This window comes from Marmota flaviventris, chromosome 6 (assembly GCF_047511675.1).
Source record: "Marmota flaviventris isolate mMarFla1 chromosome 6, mMarFla1.hap1, whole genome shotgun sequence".
Lineage (NCBI taxonomy): Eukaryota > Metazoa > Chordata > Mammalia > Rodentia > Sciuridae > Marmota > Marmota flaviventris.
In genome coordinates this window covers 28,823,394-28,842,980 of record NC_092503.1, presented here as the reverse complement: position 1 = coordinate 28,842,980, position 19,587 = coordinate 28,823,394, and positions in this window count along the sequence as shown.

The following is a 19,587-nucleotide window of genomic DNA, read 5'->3' as shown; positions in this document are numbered from 1 at the left end:
TTCTGTGGTCAGTAAAAGGAAATTATATGACATTGGTTGCCAATATGCTGTTAAGGGGAAAGTCTTCACATTTCTCCAACTCACCCCTTGCCCCTGTCACTCGCCACTAATAGTAGGTTTTGCAAATAGGTCAGGGGTAAATGGACCCTGGAGACCTATTCTTTGTACCCCCAAACCATGCCAACCCTTCTGCTTGGTTATTTCAATTCAGTGGGGGGTGAGTTTTGGTGTCTATGACTCCCACACAACTTCACTCTGCTCTATCAAACTACATGTGTCTGGCACTATTAGTTCAGGTACTTGGATTTTGCTTTGTTTACACAAAATATCTTTTAAAAGAGCAGGTTGACTTGGGATACAGTTCATCTTGAAATTTTCCATATGTGTTCTGCTGGAGGTGATGTGCCTTTTTGTTTTTTGGTGTTTGGGGGGCATTGTTTTGCTTTACTCTTTTGAACATTTACTGTTTAAAAAAAAAGCAGTGGCAGCAGTGATTACTATTTCCATATCTCTTTGGGGTTTCCTCTTGAAATCTGCTTCTCTTTCACAAGTAATTGGCTTTCAAGTCAAGTCTCTGCTAATCTTCACTGTGTCAGGGAGCCACTGCTCCAGGAAGGGAGGCCCAACCCCTCCCTGAGTGGTGCTGGCCTCTAACTCGCCCTGACCCCGTGTCTGGCTTGCGTTGACCATGATTATGGCTCTTGCTGGCAGCGCTGTGGCCCTTGGGACTGTGGGGCAGAAGGCAGAAAAGGAATTTTGAATTACAGGGAGAAATGATGCTTAAAAAAGGCAACAGTTTACTGACGTCTATTTTTTTTCTCTCTTAAGATATTTTCATAGTTTGATCTTCATTTTAATCAAGTATAGTTGGTTGCACTTCTTAAGGAATTTTATTTAAATACACAATGCATTTTGGTGAAATCATCCAAGAACACACTATTGAAAAAATACATAGGTGATTTCTTCACAAAATGTGACAGAATGGATATTGAGGATGCTAATATTTTTTTTAATTGTTGACTAAAAAGAATGACATATTTTGCAGAGTTAAGATATATTTACTATACAAATTATACTTTTTGTTAAAATTAATTGGTTATTTAAATTCATTTTAGACAGGGCAGTGAATTCTTTTATACATTTGATTTAGTTCTTGAAAGATTATAAATGTTTTTAAAAGTATATATCACTTAGAGAATCACATCCATTATTTTTGTCACTACTTAGTTTTATAAAACTGACAATATTTTATCTTATTTTATATAGTGTGAAAAGTAATTATTGTATTTAATATTTCTGATATTAAGAATTTCTTTAAAACAGACATTCTTTCATTAATCTTCCTCAAAGTTAAATATTTATTACATTCCTTCTCAAACATGAAATTTTATCAGTAATGATTAATTTCCTTGTGTGTTTCTTACCCTACCAGGCTTGATCCAATCAGAACCACACACCTGAATGAATTCCCATATCCTGGCAGCTAAGGAATATAGACTTACAACTAAGCAATTAAAGCCAGCTGGCACATGGCACATGTCATTCACACAGGGAAATAGGTGCTATATTTTTCATCATGTCTTCCTCCCTTGCCCCAAGTATATTCTATCAAAATAGATAACATTTTCTTCCTACTAAGCATATAAAAGGAAACTAATATATAAAAATTCAAAAATATAAATATATAATATTATATATAAATATATAAAATATATGACATATGTAAACATAATATATATGAATTTATATATATATATATATATAAATGCAAAATATATATATTTGTTTTGTTTTTCTTTGTAGCAATTTTAATGGAAATAGGCAGGGAATAAACAATGACTAATAAAGGAATCATAAACATCACTAATTGTGTGATTTTGTAATATAATTCCTATTTGAGCTCCTAGGAATTAGATCCTGTGTTTCTCTTGACACCCTTCTTCCTCTTACCTTTTGTGTTGACGATTTTCTCCTTGTTATTTATTTATTATTTTTTTTTAAACTTTCAAAGTGTTTCTCAATGGTATTTCTTAAGAGTTTTGCTTCTGAATCACTTTTGTGTTCATTACAAAAGAGTTACTGGTGCCCACTCATCAGCACTACTGAGAGAATCATACTCTCTGGAAGTCAGAACTTCAGAAAAAATGCCCCTGCCCTTCCCAGTTCTTATTCATGTGAAAATTAGAAAACCATCTAGGAAAAAAATTTACCTACAACACAGTTACACAATTATTCTTCTAATTAGGATTTTTTCCCCCTCACTTTCTCCTTTTTTGTGTATTAACTCCTCCATCTCAAAGAGAATTTGTGAGCCAGTGCGAATCAATATTGCTTATTCTTACCCAGGAAACATACAGCCAACCTTAGATATTACCAATATCAAGAAAGATTCAGGACTATTCAGCAGCTGTAATTCCTGGAAACTTTTCTTAGTCATTTAAAATAGTCTTAGGTATCACATCACTGGTAGGGCACCCTTTAGCATCATGATTGGCACAATTGTGTAGTGAGACTTCATGGAACATACTTGAAATAACAAAACAGACAAACCGAAAAACTTCCACACTTTGAGCTTCTCCTTTTTATATCTGTTTGCAAAAGTGCCACATCTTGCAAGTGCTCTAGGTTCTGCTCTATGCTTCTTTCCCAGGAGGCTTCCTGACACCCCCTTGAAGTTGCAGTTCTTTTTCCCACAACAGTGCTCCTGGAACATAGTAAAGACTTACATCCATTCTTGTTATTATATCATTCTCAGCATTGTTATTTCTACACAGGAAACACTTAGGGCAGTGTCTTGCACATATAATCCATGATCTAAATTTTAATTATAATTATTTGAATTCTTCAAAACCACACTGAAATAACATCTTGGGTAACAGAGTAGATCACAGATATCACCCAAAAGCCTATTAACTAATTTACCAACATGCTGGTAAACTCTAAACTGCAACTTTGGAATTTACTTCATACTAATGTGTATGACATTATTATTAAGTAAGAATTCAAAATAACTGATAAAATTATAATAAAATTGATGTTCTCTATTCTGACATAACTTCAATTCAGAAAACTCTATCCTACTTTAGTGTGTAATCAGATTATAAAAGATGGTATATATTTTTAAGTTGGGTATTTGGTAAGTCTGACATTTAGTAGAAAAAAAATCAAAATGTTTCTTATTATGAATTCCTTCCTTTGATTCTGGGCAACTTATGCCCACCTACCCAATGACTTTTATCTAGCCCACGCCACCAACATAACTGATCTCAGCACAGGTAATTTGTCTTTTGAGAAACCTTGCTTGACCCCCCATATCTGTTGAGGTAGAGCTCCCACAGGCTCCTGCAGCCCTCTGCTCTTACCCATTCATTCCTCACTACTGTAATCCCATTTGTCTGCCTCCCCTGGCAGCCTGTAAGTCTGAATTGTTTCATTCTGGAGCTCCAGTACCAGGACCTGGAACACAGATGGACAGATGGGTAAAATAATGTACCCCACACTTGCAAAAACAAGCTCTGGATACTTTTAACACATTTATGACACTTAGAACCCTCTGTCTTTACTCTGCTAAAGCAAATTGGCCACTCCTTCCCTGTTCCATCTGGCTCCTGCCCCTCAGTGATGACTCCCATTTTCAGTGTTCATTCTTCTCCATGAATTTAGCAGTTCATTTCAGTTTTTCTGGCCCTATCTTCTGAGCTCTCAGGGCACTCTGGCTCAGGCTCGACATTCTGGATATTCCCAGTCCTCACAGCTTCAGGAGTATCCTCTGACCTTGTTCCACCTCTTAACACCAACCCCGAGGGCCCCTTAAGAAAAGGGACCAACCCCTGTATGTCCTTGTGAGTGTTTTCAGTCTAGAATTCTAACCTCCTTGAAATCATGAAAACACATTTTTTCTTTGATTCATTTTATCTAAATGTCTTGGACAGTTACATAAATGGGTTTGTTGATAATAACTATGAACATGTTTTCTTTTAAACTATCTTCCTGATGAGCATTTCATGGATTTAGAAAGAGTTTTTGCCTATTAGCAGAGGGTGTTGAAACCTGAAGGTTAAATGGATGAGACTGACTTTGAATGACCTTACTGAGGCAAGTTGTTGTGAAAAAGACTTAATGTTTTCAAAAGCCTTCTATTTGATAAGACCACAAGAAGGCTTTCATCATCCAGGCCTAGGTTTTGGAAGGACACAGACTTCTATTTCCATATTGTTTATCCCAAGTTAATGAAGTTTCTAACTTTTTCAAAGATATGCACCTGTATCTCAGGCTTGTTGGGTAGGTGGGGCAGAAGGGACAAATTTATCACTGGACTGAGCAGTAAGCCTATTTGGTATCTGGCCAGACCAAAAATAATTTTTGAAGGGGGCCTTTCTTTGCCATGTTATTTCTCAGTTTTTGCTCAAATTGTTTTAGTGATTTTTTTTTTCTATTGGCATCAAGGTGAGCTACCAAAATACTAGACCCTAAGAGTCTAGTGCTGGACAGAAGAACCAGAGGAACACCAAAAGCCCTTAATCTGAAAGAATGGGTAGAAGAATTCAGAGTGTCAGCACAGATCCTTCTACCCAAGAGAGGGCCTGGTCTGAGTGCAATGGTCAAGTCCTCCTGAAACTCATCCAGAGGCAAAGTGCAGAGCACTTGGAATTCACTGAGTGTGTTTGTGTTCATGAATGAATGAATGAAAGATTTCATTTATATTTAATCTTTCATTGGGACATATGCCTCCTTCCTGAGCTACATCTGGAAAAACAGCTCAGAATCTGGCTATTGGTAACCTTATATTGTTCAAAGTCCCCAATACCTTTTTGAGTTTGACCAATGACTCAAGGAAATGATCAGCAAAATCTCTCCTAATCCCATCCATTAACCACTCCAAGGCCAGTTTTGTAACACAGTTAATTACAACCCCCAACTCTAGGGGGTGGAGAAACCAGCAAATGAAGCCCCAGATACCACTGAATGTGCTATAAGGTCAAGGGAAGAGCTTTGTCTGTCTTGCCCTTGAAAAGATACCCCAAAGACAGCTTGGTTGGGAGTACTATATTTAGGGGGGTGGGAAGTTTTTTTGTTTTGTTTTGTTTTATTTTTATTTTTTTTTTAGTGAGATGAAGGGCCCATGACTTAAGGATGGGAGTCTTCTCCTCTAGCCAATGGGTCAGCATCCTCAGGGCATTACCCTTACGACCCCATTCTTGTAGATTTGTCTTGTGCTGTTTACACTAAGAAGGAAAGACCTATCTTGGCAATGGGTAAAAATGACAGGACTTGTAAGGTCTTACAGGATTTTGGAGGCATTTCACTAATGACAAGACAAAGGAAATTGGAGAGCTGGGCTAATCACTCTTGCCTCATTCTTAAAGTGGACTTGCTCCTGCCACCACAAGGACTAAAATATTGACATAGTATAGTCCAGTGGCTACAGTGGTCTTTCTAAGGAGAATGGTTCAGGATACTTCTGCTCTCTGTTAGTGCTCTGCCTCTCTAGTCTATTATTTCCAGGCTTAAAGATCAATGAATGGTATCACTACTTAAGATTCCAGTTGAGGTGGAGAAGGCAAGAGTGTGAATTTGTGGGGAGGAAGAAAGGAAGAGCAATCAGCAGCTATCATATGCCATGGGAGTTAGTTAGCAGGAGATAGATGTGGAATGGAGTGACACTGTCTTGTCCACACCAGTGACTCTTAGAAGGAAGACTGGAAGTAGGTAGTAGGGTGTGTGGGCAGTAGGAGTAGCCAGATCAGCTATAGAAAGACACATTGAAGGGAGAGCTCTTGATTTACCAGTAGTGTAAACCAGAAATAGATACTGAAATGTCAGTTCCAAATGAAAGAAACCCAGAGGAGTATTTATATGTGAATTACTAGAGAAAACAGAGAGGTCTGCAGGAAGGAAGGGAGATCGTCAAGTTCATTGGAGAGCGGAGAGTGAGAAAACTTTGTTTTCTGTGGTGAGCACCGATTGTAAAAAACAGCTCTACCTCTTTCAGAGTGACGGTAGTGACCTCAGAGAGCTGAAGAAGATGCCTGCCAAAAGCCAAGTGTCTGAAATAGTATAGTTTTATCATGGTGCGTATGCATTTTATAAAGTATATTGTATGAGGAAAGTGTGATGTGAGTGTGTTTTTAAAGACTTTATGCAACTAGCACTTGCATGTAGACTTTTGTTTTCTCAAACTGGCCATATCTGACTATGTGAAGCTCAAAATAAAATAGGTACATTGGTGTGTTTACAGCTTCCTGGAGTATTCTCTATATTCTCTGTCTTGCTCCTCCCACTACACACACACACACACACACACACACACACAAGCAAATTTATTTTGTAAAAGTTCAATGGTTTCCACTTCTTGGAAGTTGGGTGTTACCAGTTTGTTCATTGCCTTTCTGGGAAGAATGAACTACCTGGTCAAAGATTAAAATATTGCCAAAGTGTCTTGTCTCTTACATTGCTGAAAGACCCAAGGGGAAACTCTGTTTTATAATTGACAAACCGTTAGGACCAGGTGTTAAATGCTTCCTCAGGGGTTCAAATGAAAACTTGACTTAGTGACTTGCTTTTAAAAACTTATCCATTGACCACATTTTTCTAATTACAATATATTAGCATAATACCAAATATGACTGTGGGTATCCACACAAATGAGTCATCAAAAGAATGTATGATTTTCACATAAATATTGTTTCTGTCACTAATTTAATTTTAAATGAAATGTATGTGAAAATAAAATGCTTTCTGTATGTTCAATATTAACACTTAATCAAATGTCAGAACTTTTTATAGAAGCCCCTTAAAAGACTCTGTGTTTGTCTTTTCCTCACTCTCTGTTCCCTTCCTCCTTTCTTCTGAACACCACAGTGTCACAACCCAGAGCTACCATGTCAAAGGACCCTGACCTTCCTTTGGCCCCAAGGTGGACATCCAGGGTTTTCTTCCATGTTTTGAACTTGGAACCAAATAGAGTATGAGGAAGAGCCCATCCATGTCAGAAGCTGTGGAATGTCAAATTTTGAAAAGTGTCAGTAGCCATAGTTTAAGGCCTATATGGGAAACTACAAAAGTGAACAAGACTGAAATTGACATCCCAAGAAGAATAGAGAACATGGAGGAAAGTCCCAAGCATCTTAGGTTGCATAAGTCAATAAAGTCCACTTGTCCTAGGTAGTTATTATTTAGGGTTTTGATCACTTAAATCAAGTATCCTATTCAGAAAATTTGGCAAAGTCCTAGGTATGAATATGAAAATAAATACTGGAACAGATTTTTCAAGGAATAGTAATTAGAAATATTATTCCACAGCCAGAACTATCCACTGCATGATGCATGGTTAATACATATATGATTGGCCATAACCTACAAGCATGGCTTTAAAATATAATAAATTCTTTTACATTCCTCCTCCTCTACTCCTAAGGTGAGATCTAATTCCTTCTCCCTTTAAATATGGACTTGACTTAGTGACTTGCTTTTAATAAATAAAATATGGTAGAAAAGATGTCACATGAATTCCAAGAGCAAGTCTGAAAATAATCTCACCTGGTTTTCTCTCTCAAGGATCACTTGTTCTGGAAGAAATGAACTGCCAGGTCAAGCGCATGGAGAGAAACTGAGGTCTCCTGTACCAGCTTGGCAACCATGTGCTTGAGCCATCTTGGACGTGGATACTCTGGTTCCATTAAATCTTCAATGGCTACAGCTCTGCTAAATATCTTATCTTCAATCTTATGGGAGATCCTTACCCAGAACTACTCAGTTAAGTCCTGACACATGGAGATAATAAAATGTTTATTGTTTTAAGTCACTATATGTATGAAAAAATGCCATATAATAATAATAAATAATACTATGTTCAAGATTAAAAGAAATTACTCTGAAGATATTAGTAAATTATCTTCAGTAGTAAGTAATGACAAGAGATATTAAGATAACCAACACAGATAGGAAGGGAAGAGGAGGAATGTAAAAGAATTTACCATATTTTAAAGCCATGATTGTAGGTTATGGCCAATCATACATGTATTAACCTGCATCATCAATTGGAGTTCATGGATTAGAAGTTTGAGCTTCTGTAACTAAGGTTCTGGTGGAGAACAGTTACTAAAGAGTAAGTGGGAACAGAATAATTCTAAAAAGAAGATAATAATGTAGTAATCCAAATACACAGTTTTAGAGTCAAATACAGATTCAAATTTTGATTCATTAATGTCTATTCGAATCTACTACTTATCCATCTTCTTGGGTTATTATTTTAAGGTAGTCTCAGGTTTATAAAAGTATACAAAAGATATAAAAAAAAAACCTTATATACTCTTCACCCAGCTTCTCCCAATGTTAAAATTGTGCATAAGAAAACCCAGCACAGACATCCCCAGTAAAAATATAGGAGTCTAATACCAGGTCCATGAATAATTCTTCCCACAAATGACTCCAATCTCAATTTGTACTCCTAAGAAGTATATTCCTATTGCTTCCTTGTTCCCTTTTTGCTTTTTTCTTGGTCCTACTTTTTTCAGGACACCTGGGTTATTCTTTTTGCCCTACTATGCCAAACTGTTCTTTTCCATAGCAAATTAACCAATCCAAGCTTATCTCTCTCTTAAAAAATTACAATAGGAACAAAGAAGACAGTGTGAAGTTTCTCAGTTCCTGCCTTTCAAACCTTTCACATACAAAATTTCCAAAATGAACTTTCCTCATCTACTATGTCCACAACAAGAAAATTTGAGAAATTGATCATAAATTTCTCAGAAAAAAATAATTCAAGCGACATATATCTTTTAAAGAAAATATTCTTTTTATTACATAACACGGAGGAAATTGTTTTCGAAACTTGAACTCAACAACTCAGAGCAGAAGAATGAATATATCAGTGACATCATATGTAGATGCTGGTTGTTCTGTCTTCCCAGCTGGTTGTAAAGTCCTTGAGAGTAAAGACTGCATGCACTCACTGTTTCCTCTGTATCCAACACAGTGCCTGTCACATAAAAGAGATGTTGATTGACTTCAATGTCATAGACAGGTTTCCTCTTAAGTATCCAATTTTTCAGTAACTGATGCAGAATTTGAATAAGATATCTAGCTTAAAAAGTTTAATAAAGGATCATTTTGAAAGCTTAGAAGTCAAGGCATAATTGTTAGATAGATGAGCAGCTCTTTCCACCAGCACACTTGGGTGAGCATTCGGTGGCCAAGCCAGCTCCCCATAATCTCTTATCCTTCACTGCCATGGGTCTCTTTCAGCTCTTTCAATATGGTCTATCCCTTGGTAATTTTGTCTTCACGTCTGGCTGCAAAGTAGAACACAGCAAAACCAGCTCCCTGTCTGGTTGCACTGCCGGCAAGCCAACAGTTCTTATTTTCTTCTTTGAAGGTCATTTTAAAAATTCATTACTGAGATGAAATAAAAGGGGATATAGCAGAAACAAATACAATGAAATGGTCAGGCCTAAGAAATTGTGCATAGTACTTAGGATCATGGCCCAAGTTCTTTATTCTAATTTGCTATCCAGAAGGAGTCCCCTGCCCTTTATTGGGCTTCTCAACCTGCATTGCACTGTGCTGTGCTTAGTTGCTCCCTGAGGTTCACGTGGTATCCAGCGCCTTCCTGGAAGGTCTTGTTCATAGTGGACAGAGGATTCTGCAGTATCCACACTTAGAAATTTTTTAGTAAATAGTTGCTGAATTAGCAAATGACTGAATCCTTTGGCAATTTTTTTTTTTTTTTATAGAACTAACTGATGAGTGAATGCCATAAAAACATTGCCAAAGTAACAGAGTTAGCAGGGGAGGGCAGCTGGGGGGACAAATGTATTTGGGAGGCGGCACAGGAGAGGCACAGGCCAATCGTTTATGCTGTAAATGCAGGACATTCTCTGCGGAGTTCAATTTCCCCACATAGTAATTATGTGTCATGCTGTGTACATACTCTATAGCTTATTTCTCAAAACATATTTGTGGGCACTTCTTGCCAGTGTTATTTTCATAAGACATGTGCCACATAAATGACCAGGAGCAGTCAGAAGCAAAACCCACCAAGTCCTGTTCTGTGTTTATCCTTTCTTTGCTAATGTATGCAAGACTGAAGAAAAGTGAACTCATACTTCTCCCATCTAGAATAGAATTTTCTAAGTTTTCCAGCTAGCCTACAAGCAATCTGCCCTGCTTCTGTGGCGTTATAAGCCAGAAGAGCTGCTCTATTTTGTGTGTATGTGTCGTTACCACTCTCTTGGCACATGGTAAGCATATTTTTTTGACTCTCTCTTTGCTGACATGAGCTACACAGCCCAGTTGAGAAAACCCTCTGAGAAAACAAACAAAAACTCACCAGAACAAATTAGGGATAGGGCAACTTGGAAGCCATGTGAGTGTTGTGAAACCATCAGAACACCAGGATTTAGGATGCTCTTTTAGAGTTCTTTAGAATTTCTGGGAACATGAGGAAGGGTTTTGTTTTTATGAAAAGTTGTTCCATGCCTCATGGCACGAAGGAGCTCATGGAGACTGGAGATTAGGAAAACATTTTCAGCAAGAGCTGCTGTGGCAGCAAAAGTCTAAAAATTGCGTTTTCACAGCTCTATCAGAATATGCAAAAAAGTCTTGTCCTTATCTATTTTATGACATTAAAAATGATTTAAGGCAATTGACACTTCTATTTCCTCCAAGGGAAAAAATAGATTCTATAGCATTTAGACATATATCTGCGCATAGTTGCATTAAATCCTCATATCCACTGGAATACACTGTGTATTAAAGCTTGCCTGATGGACTTTTCTTTTTCTTTCTTTTATTCTTTCTCTCTCCTTTTTTCCCCCTCAGTACTAGGGATTAAATCCAAGGCCAATCTATCTCTATGCTTGAGCTACATCCTCAGCCCTTTTTAGTTTGTATTTTGAAAAAGTTCCTTGTAAATTGTCAAGGCTGGCCTCAAATTTGAGATCCTCCTGCCTCAGCCTCCAGATCACTGGGATTACAGGCAGGCATCACTACACCCACACTTGATATATTTTTGTTCATTCCCTCAACATTTATGGAACTTTCATGAAGTGGCAAGCACTGATCTCTTATGGGGTATGCAGAGTGAAAAGCAGAGCCAGGGTCAAATGAATAAAAAATCAGGCTGGGGTTGTGACTCAGTGGTAGAGTGCTCAAATAGTACCCTACGAGGTACTGGGTTCGATCCTCAGCAACACATAAAATAAATAAATAAAATAAAGGTATTGTGTCCAACTACAACTAAATATATAATATATATAATATTTATTTTATATTTATATATAAAATATAAAAAAGGAGAGAGAGAAAGAATAAATAATATTTATTTATTTTATGAATATATATATTTTATATTTATATATTTATATTTATTTTATAAATCTGTTTTTTAAATATATATAATGTATGTTTATATTATATAAATAATAAATATTTTAGAAACAGATTTAAATTTCTATCAAGAATATATAGGGTAGAAACATAAAGAATCTAACCCAGTGCTCATCCCACAACTTATATGTGTCTGCAAACACAAATGGGGTACATTTTAGTACTTCACTTAGATGACCTGGATATTAGCCATTTAGAATATGAAATAAGACTTAGGGAAGATTATAAAGATTGTGAAGTAATATAGTCCAAACAACAAGATGTAGGAATGAATATAAACCTTATCTTTATAGGTTAACTGTATTTGGATGCTGTGGGTGAACATTTAAAGAAAAATGAAACAGAAAAGAATTTCAGTGATCAAGGGACATGTAGAGCAGATTTTAGCAGACCTAAGAAGTTCTAGCCAGGCTGGGCCTGACTGTCCTTAAATAGTCTAGTGTGGCTTCTGGTATAGAGCTATTATCCCCAAAGAGACTTGCGAGTAGGGCTGGGGTTGTGGCTCGGTGGCAGAGCACTTACCTACCATGTGCAAGGGCCTGGGTTGTTCTATCCCAGGCACCAAAAAAAAAAAAAAAAGAAAGAAAAAAGAAAAAGAAAAAGAAAGAAAGAAAGAAATCTGATTCTAAAGGGACCTGCTAGAAAAAGTCCATCTTTTCTGGTGTTAGACAGCATCACCTTGGCTACTCTATCTTTCCTTCCCTTCCCATAGAAGACAAGAGTACAGCCTAAAAGATGACAGTGCAAAAGATTTGTGACCAGGCTTGGGTTCTACTCTGACAATTATGAGCAAGTTGTATGATTTGTGTGAGTTTCTTAGCTCCCGGTGCCCCTGATTCCTGCATCACAAAATGGGCACAGTGATGCTTCACGTAATGGAATGAACACTTAGCTCCGAGTGGAGCGGGCCACAAAGCAAGGTTTCAGTTCCTACTAACTACAATCTCTCTTAAGGTCATCCAGGCTACACCTCGTTAATCTAAGTGAACCAGCTGGCCTCATTAGGTGGTGAACCTCTCAGTAAATGGTTAGCATGCCTTCCAAATTTTCTTAAAATTGGTACTTATGAGCATATAGTCAGAAAGATATTTGCCACCAATTCTTCCACACTGAAAGCATTTCATAAGGGCCATCTATTTACAGCATCAATTAAAAAACAGAGAACTACAGATTTTGGAAGTAAGTTTTATGTTGTTGCCTTATTTATTTCAGAAAAGGACAGTATCTGAGTCGTGTTGCAAGAAAAAAAAAATCGAGCATTTTTGAAAGTACATTCTATGAAGAGAACTGTGAGAAGAGAAAACAACAAGGTACATTATTATTTTAAGATGTTTTCAAATGAGATTCAAAGCCACAGCTACGTTGTGAGGGATTTGTGCCACCACGTGACTGCTGGGCTCAGCTTCTGTTTTCGTCCCCAGCTTCTGCCTTCCTGGGACCGAGCTCACAGAGCTCCCACTTGTTGGACTCATTCTGTCACTTAAACAGGATTTCCTGTTCTTCAAACAAACTTACGTAAGTAATAGATCAAATATCTTGGAATCTAAAAATCCAATCTAAGTCAATGGAATTTTGGAAGGGAGATGAAACTATAGGTCACCATTTTCCCTAGCTATTCCCCTCAGATTGTTAATACACTAAGCTCATCCCTGGTCTAAAGGAACTTAAGACTTGACATTCTCTCAAGATATTGCTCCCTTGATGCTCTCCTCTAGAGCCCAGAGTCTTTAAGGAATCCCCCCTAAAGGTATCCATTTCCTCCACCGCCATTCACAGCTCAACCTCTTGCACTTCCTGCCACTCTCTTGAGATTGCTCTCTGCCTAGCTGGATGAGAGCTGGCCACTTGGAGTTCACTGTAGACTTAAGAAGGCTTCACACAGCTCCAGTAGAGTTCCAGCCTCTCCCAGGCTGACATTAAAGGCATATTCTCTTCCAACTTTGCCAGTGGTCAAGTAATGCAAACTCTACCCGCTGAGGTAAGAAGCAGGAGAGCTGTGTTGAGAAATGGGACCAGCGCAAGTATCATTGGAGAAATGATTCGCATACTTGGGAGTCACCCAGTTAACCAAGCTTGGGAAAAAACATTGATCATTTTTTTAAGCAAATTTGTGCTCATTCTCAGAGATTCCACTTGCATTTTGAACAATCTGAATCTGGAATTATCTGAGTTCCTTAAAGCTACAATGATCATATTCATTTAATTTGAATGAGTAGACAAATTTGTTTGTTTTATGGTCGCACATTAGGAAAAAATTAGAGGAAGAGCCCCTCTGTCTTTAGTCTGCTTCCTAATTACATTAATTTTATTTGATTGATATATTAGGCTTTGGGGTAAGGGAAAAGTGGGGACGGGAGGCCACAATACAATCCCTTATTCTCAGCACCAGACAGCACAGGAAATCCCCAATTAAATTGTACCACTGCCCTCAGCACTCCATAAACCACATGCATTATATTTAATATCTTTAAACTCATTTATAATAATGGCTTTATGTGACACAGCAAAGTTAACTTATTCCTTCTAGACTTTATTTTTATTACTATTGCAGAATAATGCATGCTTCTTTTTAAAAAATTCTTGAGTTTGGGAGAATAGAGTCTGAAAAATTAAAATCCCCTCCCTTAAGTTTTTATAAAAAAAAAAAACATTTCTGCTACAGATTACTGAATTTGGAGAGAGAGATAACAAGATGCCAACTCACTCACAGCCAGGAAATTATGCATTTTCGATCATGCTGGGATTTCTTGTTGACATGACTGAGAAGGATAGAAGATTCCCCAAACCCAGGACAAAACACAAATGAAGCAATACCACATTTTGCCCAAGAGTCTGGCCATAGTCATGATTTTGCTGTAGAATTTTCTCCTATAAAGCTGGGTCTGACTTAGAACAATGTCCTCCTTGTGTGCACCCTTTTAGGAAGGGCTGGCTGTACCCCGACAACTAGTAGCTTGGCACATAGCCTTCTGAGCTGGTGGCCCACTAAGGGTCTGGAGCTAGTTTTCCTTCACTCTTGTTCTCCAGACTAGACTGGGATACCACCCAGGTGTGCATTAGCCGAGATAAGCTGTTTCTTCTGGGAAGCCATTGCTTCTCTCCTTACCCAGGGCCAAACAGTCCAAGACCTAGAGGCCCAGATGGACCACAATTGTGAGGTGTTCATTTACTTTGGGGTGAGCATCTGAGAAGTACCATCCCCACCTCCCAAAACTGCTAAGCTTCCTGTGAGGGAATGGACCCACCCTATCTAGCTCCTCCCTTCTCTAAGCTGACCTATGCCTAGAAGTATGTATTTCCCCCAGAACTGGGGAGTCTGTGAGTGTCTTCTTAACATCACCACACTGGCAACACCAGCACTTTAGAGGGGGCACATTTAAACCATGGCATCACTCTGTATTATTCGGATTCATAGGACTTCAGGTCTAAGAAGCCTGATGCTCAGCAACCATTGCCTGGTTTGCAGGTCTGTTTCCATCCAGAAAGGGAACTTTGGAGAGATTCAGCACAAACAAGAGGAAAAAAGCAACGACTCAGGGTTAAAATCTGTCCAGAAGTACTGCTTATTTGGCTGAGTATTTTACATCTCAAAGTGACAGATACATTTTGGAAGGCTAAAATCCCTGACAGCACACTCCTTTCCTATATTGTCAAAGTGTCTTAGAGATTGTGATCTAAGAAATTATCCTGATTCTGTGATATTTTTTCATGTTTTCCTGGCTAGTTTATGATAGAACTAGAACAAAGGGCTAATAGAACACTATTCCTCAAAATTCATTAATCCGTATTGTCTCTAATTGAATTGAGTAAGTAAGAAGGAAGCTGGTAAAGATCAGCATCCAAGTACCCCTGAGGATTAGGAGGGACTTTCAAATGTCCTGCAAATTAAAAAAATTCCAAAAAGTTAATTGTCCTGAAGTTTTTAGCTTTAAAAATTATCTGGTTACAAAATTAGCTTAACAATTATTGTTATGTTTATAAAGACTATTTTAGCACTAAATCTATCTTAAATTGATATGAGAAAATTAGCATTAGTTTCAGGATAGATAATTTTGACTACTTCAAAAGATGTTTGAAGTTCTTTAATTATCTTTACAGTTCCTCTGATACTCAGATGTTGTATAGTCTTAATCTGTTTGGGCTGCTATAACAAAATGCTGGAGGCTAGTTTATTTATAAAGAACAGAAATTTATTCCCTTATAGTTCCGGAAGCTGGGAAGTACAAGATCAAGACACCAGTAGATTTGGTGTCTGATGAGGGTGTCTCTGCTTCCAAGACGGCAATTTGTCTTTTCTTCCAGAAGGAACAAAAGCTGTTTCCTCACATGGCAGAAGGCAGAAAAGCAAGCTTCCCAGTACTGAGTGAAGCCACTTTTAAAAGGTCCTTAATCTCATTCTTGAAGAAGAAGCTGCCATGGCATCACAATCTTTGAAAGACTTCTCTCCCTAATACCATTACCTTGGCAACACCTGAATTTTTAAAGGGGACATGTTCAAACCACAGCCTTGATCTGCATTATCCAGACCACTGACACCAGGTTGAAGCTTCTCATAGGAAAAGGTGGTAGAAATTTATCTTTCTTGACTGTGTTCCAAGCACAACTTAGACACAGTGAGTGCTCAATAAATAATAAATCAGGAAGAATCACTTAAAGTACCAACAGTTTTAAATAGTCTTAGAGTTGACTTCTTATTGATTTAACCTTTATAGTTTGCTTCATTGTTTAGAAAGCAGAGAAAAAGTTACGCTGTGTGGTATAAGTAGCACTTGAGCTCAAATCCTAGATCTAACTCATATGAGCTTCAGACAGGTTAATAATCTCTGTACATGCCTTCAGCTTATCTATAAAAGAGTTGACGATGTGATTATTGCATAGAGTAATTATGAGGATTGACTATGATCACATGTGAGAACACCAGCAAGGGACAATTCTCTTTCTAAGTGTGCAGCAAAGGCCATTCTCTTCCTTCTGCCTTTACAGGGGTCAACAAAAGAATCATAATAAACTTGGAGGCAAAATGTTCTTTCCCTATAAGTGTGTGTGAGTATGTGTGTGTGTGATGTTGTATAGTCTTAATCTGTTTGGGCTGCTATAAAAAAATGCTGGAGGCTAGTTTATTTATAAAGAACAAAAATTTATTCGCTTACAGTTCCGGAATGTAAAATAAAATATGTGTGTGCATTGTCAGTTTTTGTCAACATAACTAAAATATATGACATGAACCATTTAAGGGATAGACTTATTTTGGCTCACAGTTTTCATGGGTTGTAGTCCACAGTCATCTGGATTCAAGGAAGAAACGCCATGACAGAAGGGCATGGTAGAGGAAAGCTGCTCAGCTCCTGGCACCAGGAACCATGGGGAGAGAAGAAGCAGAAGAGGCCAACATGATGTGAAACAATAGGGTCAACAAAGAAGTATAAGACGTGATATTCCTTGGAGCCAAATTTATTTAATCTCTTTGTAGTTGTGGAGAGATTAGGCAGGTAGACCAATGAGTTGGAGGAGAAAAGGTGAAAACAAAGAGAATAATCTATCGTCCTTATATTATTGAGAACTGATTCGTAGAGAAGCAAAGATTTGAGTTAAAAAAAATAATAGAGCAAATTATGTCATGTGTAGGGTACCAGAGAAGATTATGCAATCACCTTCTGTTGGTAGGAATTAAGCAACATTAAGTTATCCTTTGGTTCGAAGAATATACTCTAAAGTTTTCATGGAAGTGAATAATATTTTGCTATTTGTCTCAGTCTATTTTTCTGAGTGTTTCTTTGAATTGTTCTTGTCTGAGTTGACAGGCATTTTCCAGGATATAATTAGTAGATATTATCCAATTCGTAAACTCTTCCTTTTCAATGAATGTTCCCATCATTGTGGTAACATCATGTTCCCTTATACCTACTGGGTGTGTTAATATTGAAGTCAGAATATGCTCGAAGAGACTGATTCTTTCATTTTTTTTTTTTCAATACACTGTTGCTACCTTTTAAGAAAGTCTTTTCCTGCTTTAAATTTTGGATCACAAACAAAGCCTTTATCTCTTATAAGGGCCTATCTGATACTGACCTTCCATTGAACAAGAAACACCTGGACTTTGATTTGTGCCTAACTTGGAAGAAAAGCTCATTAGATTTGCTTCAGAATGTCTGAGAGGGTGGCAGAAGCAGGAATATTCTCCAAAACACCTTTTTGCTACCTGGACAATGTGGGAGGAAGCTTGAATTCTGACAGCTGTCTGCAGAGAGAAATTTTTAGCCATTCTTACCTGTGGTTATCTGTCACTTTTACTAACATGATTTTATAATATGGGCATGGTTTCTTTTTAGTGGAGAAAAATCCTTATGCCCCAGATTTAGCATGTATTTTAGTGAAAGAAAAGAAGAAAGCATAATAGAGAAGATAATCTCTGTACTGGACTCTGTTCCTGGCCCTACCACAATATAGAATGATCCCTCAATTGCACTGAATCCCCAACAGGCTGCTGGACAGTCATTTGAGTCCTGCCAAGATTTTTCAGCTGCCTTCACTCTGAGACTAGAGGGCTGAAGGATGGCCTTCACTCACCTTGAAGGCTAAAACCACCAGCAGCCCCCGTGGCCTCTTAGAATACTGTCTTCCAATCGGATTCCTTACTCAGTGGTTTGGTATCTTTTTTTCCCTTCTTAGGTTGAGAATAAACAATTAACCAAGATTGAAAATGTATCAGAAATTGACTTTAGTGCGTGTGTTGCTTTTAGGTGCTAAAATAGCACACACAACCAGCAAAGAAATGAAACATTAAGCAGGATGGTGATTCTCACTGTTTTAAAAATTGTCAAGAATTCTTTTCATTAATGGAGGTGATTTTGAGATTTTTTTCCTGCAAAGCAGACTGCATTAAAATCGTTATACTTCCTACTCAGGCTTCTTTTTACATCATGTAAATATATTCCCTTTTACTACAGTAATAAATATGCTTTTTGTTTTTCCTAATGACAAAAGTAACAATCCACCAGAGCTTTAAACAACACAATGTGGTCAACAGGGATTTACTAAAGTTAATCTTGCTCAAACTAAAAATGAGAAAATTTGACAATTCTGTTGCTCTGTTAACCATTACTATTTGGTATCTAATTTTTTTAAGATTTTAATATTTATTTTTTTAGTTATAGGTGGACACAACATCTTTTTTAAAAATTTTTATTGTTCGTTGTTCAAAACCTTACATAGTTCTTGATATATCGTATTTCACACTTTGATTCAAGTGGGTTATGAACTCCCATTTTTACCCCGTATACAGATTGCAGAATCACATAGGTTACACATCCACTGATTTACATATTGCCATACTAGTGTCTGTTGTATTCTGCTGCCTTTCCTATCCTCTACTATCCCCCCTCCCCTCCCCTCCCCTCCCCTCTTCTCTCTCTACCCCATCTACTGTAATTCATTTCTCCCCCTTGTTTTTTTTTTTTAAATTTCCCTTTCCCCTCACTTCCTCTTGTATGTAATTTTGTATAACCCATTTCCATGCAATTTCCCTTCTCTCTCCCTTTCCCTCCCACCTCTCATCCCTGTTTAATGTTAATCTTCTTCTCATGCTCTTCCTCCCTACTCTGTTCTTAGTTACTCTCCTTATATCAAAGAAGACATTTGGCATTTGTTTTTTAGGGATTGGCTAGCTTCACTTAGCATAATCTGCTCTAATGCCATCCATTTCCCTGCAAATTCTATGATTTTGTCATTTTTTAATGCAGAGTAATACTCCATTGTGTATAAATGCCACCTTTTTTTTATCCATTCGTCTATTGAAGGGCATCTAGGTTGGTTCCACAGTCTTGCTATTGTGAATTGTGCTGCTATGAACATGGATGTAGCAGTGTCCCTGTAGTATGCTCTTTTTAGGTCTTTAGGGAATAGACCGAGAAGGGGAATAGCTGGGTCAAATGGTGGCTCCATTCCCAGCTTTCCAAGAAATCTCCATACTGCTTTCCAAATTGGCCGCACCAATTTGCAGTCCCACCAGCAATGTACAAGTGTACCCTTTTCCCCACATCCTCTCCAGCACTTGTTGTTGTTTGACTTCATAATGGCTGCCAATCTTACTGGAGTGAGATGGTATCTTAGGGTGGTTTTGATTTGCATTTCTCTAACTGCTAGAGATGGTGAGCATTTTTTCATGTACTTGTTGATTGATTGTATGTCCTCCTCTGAGAA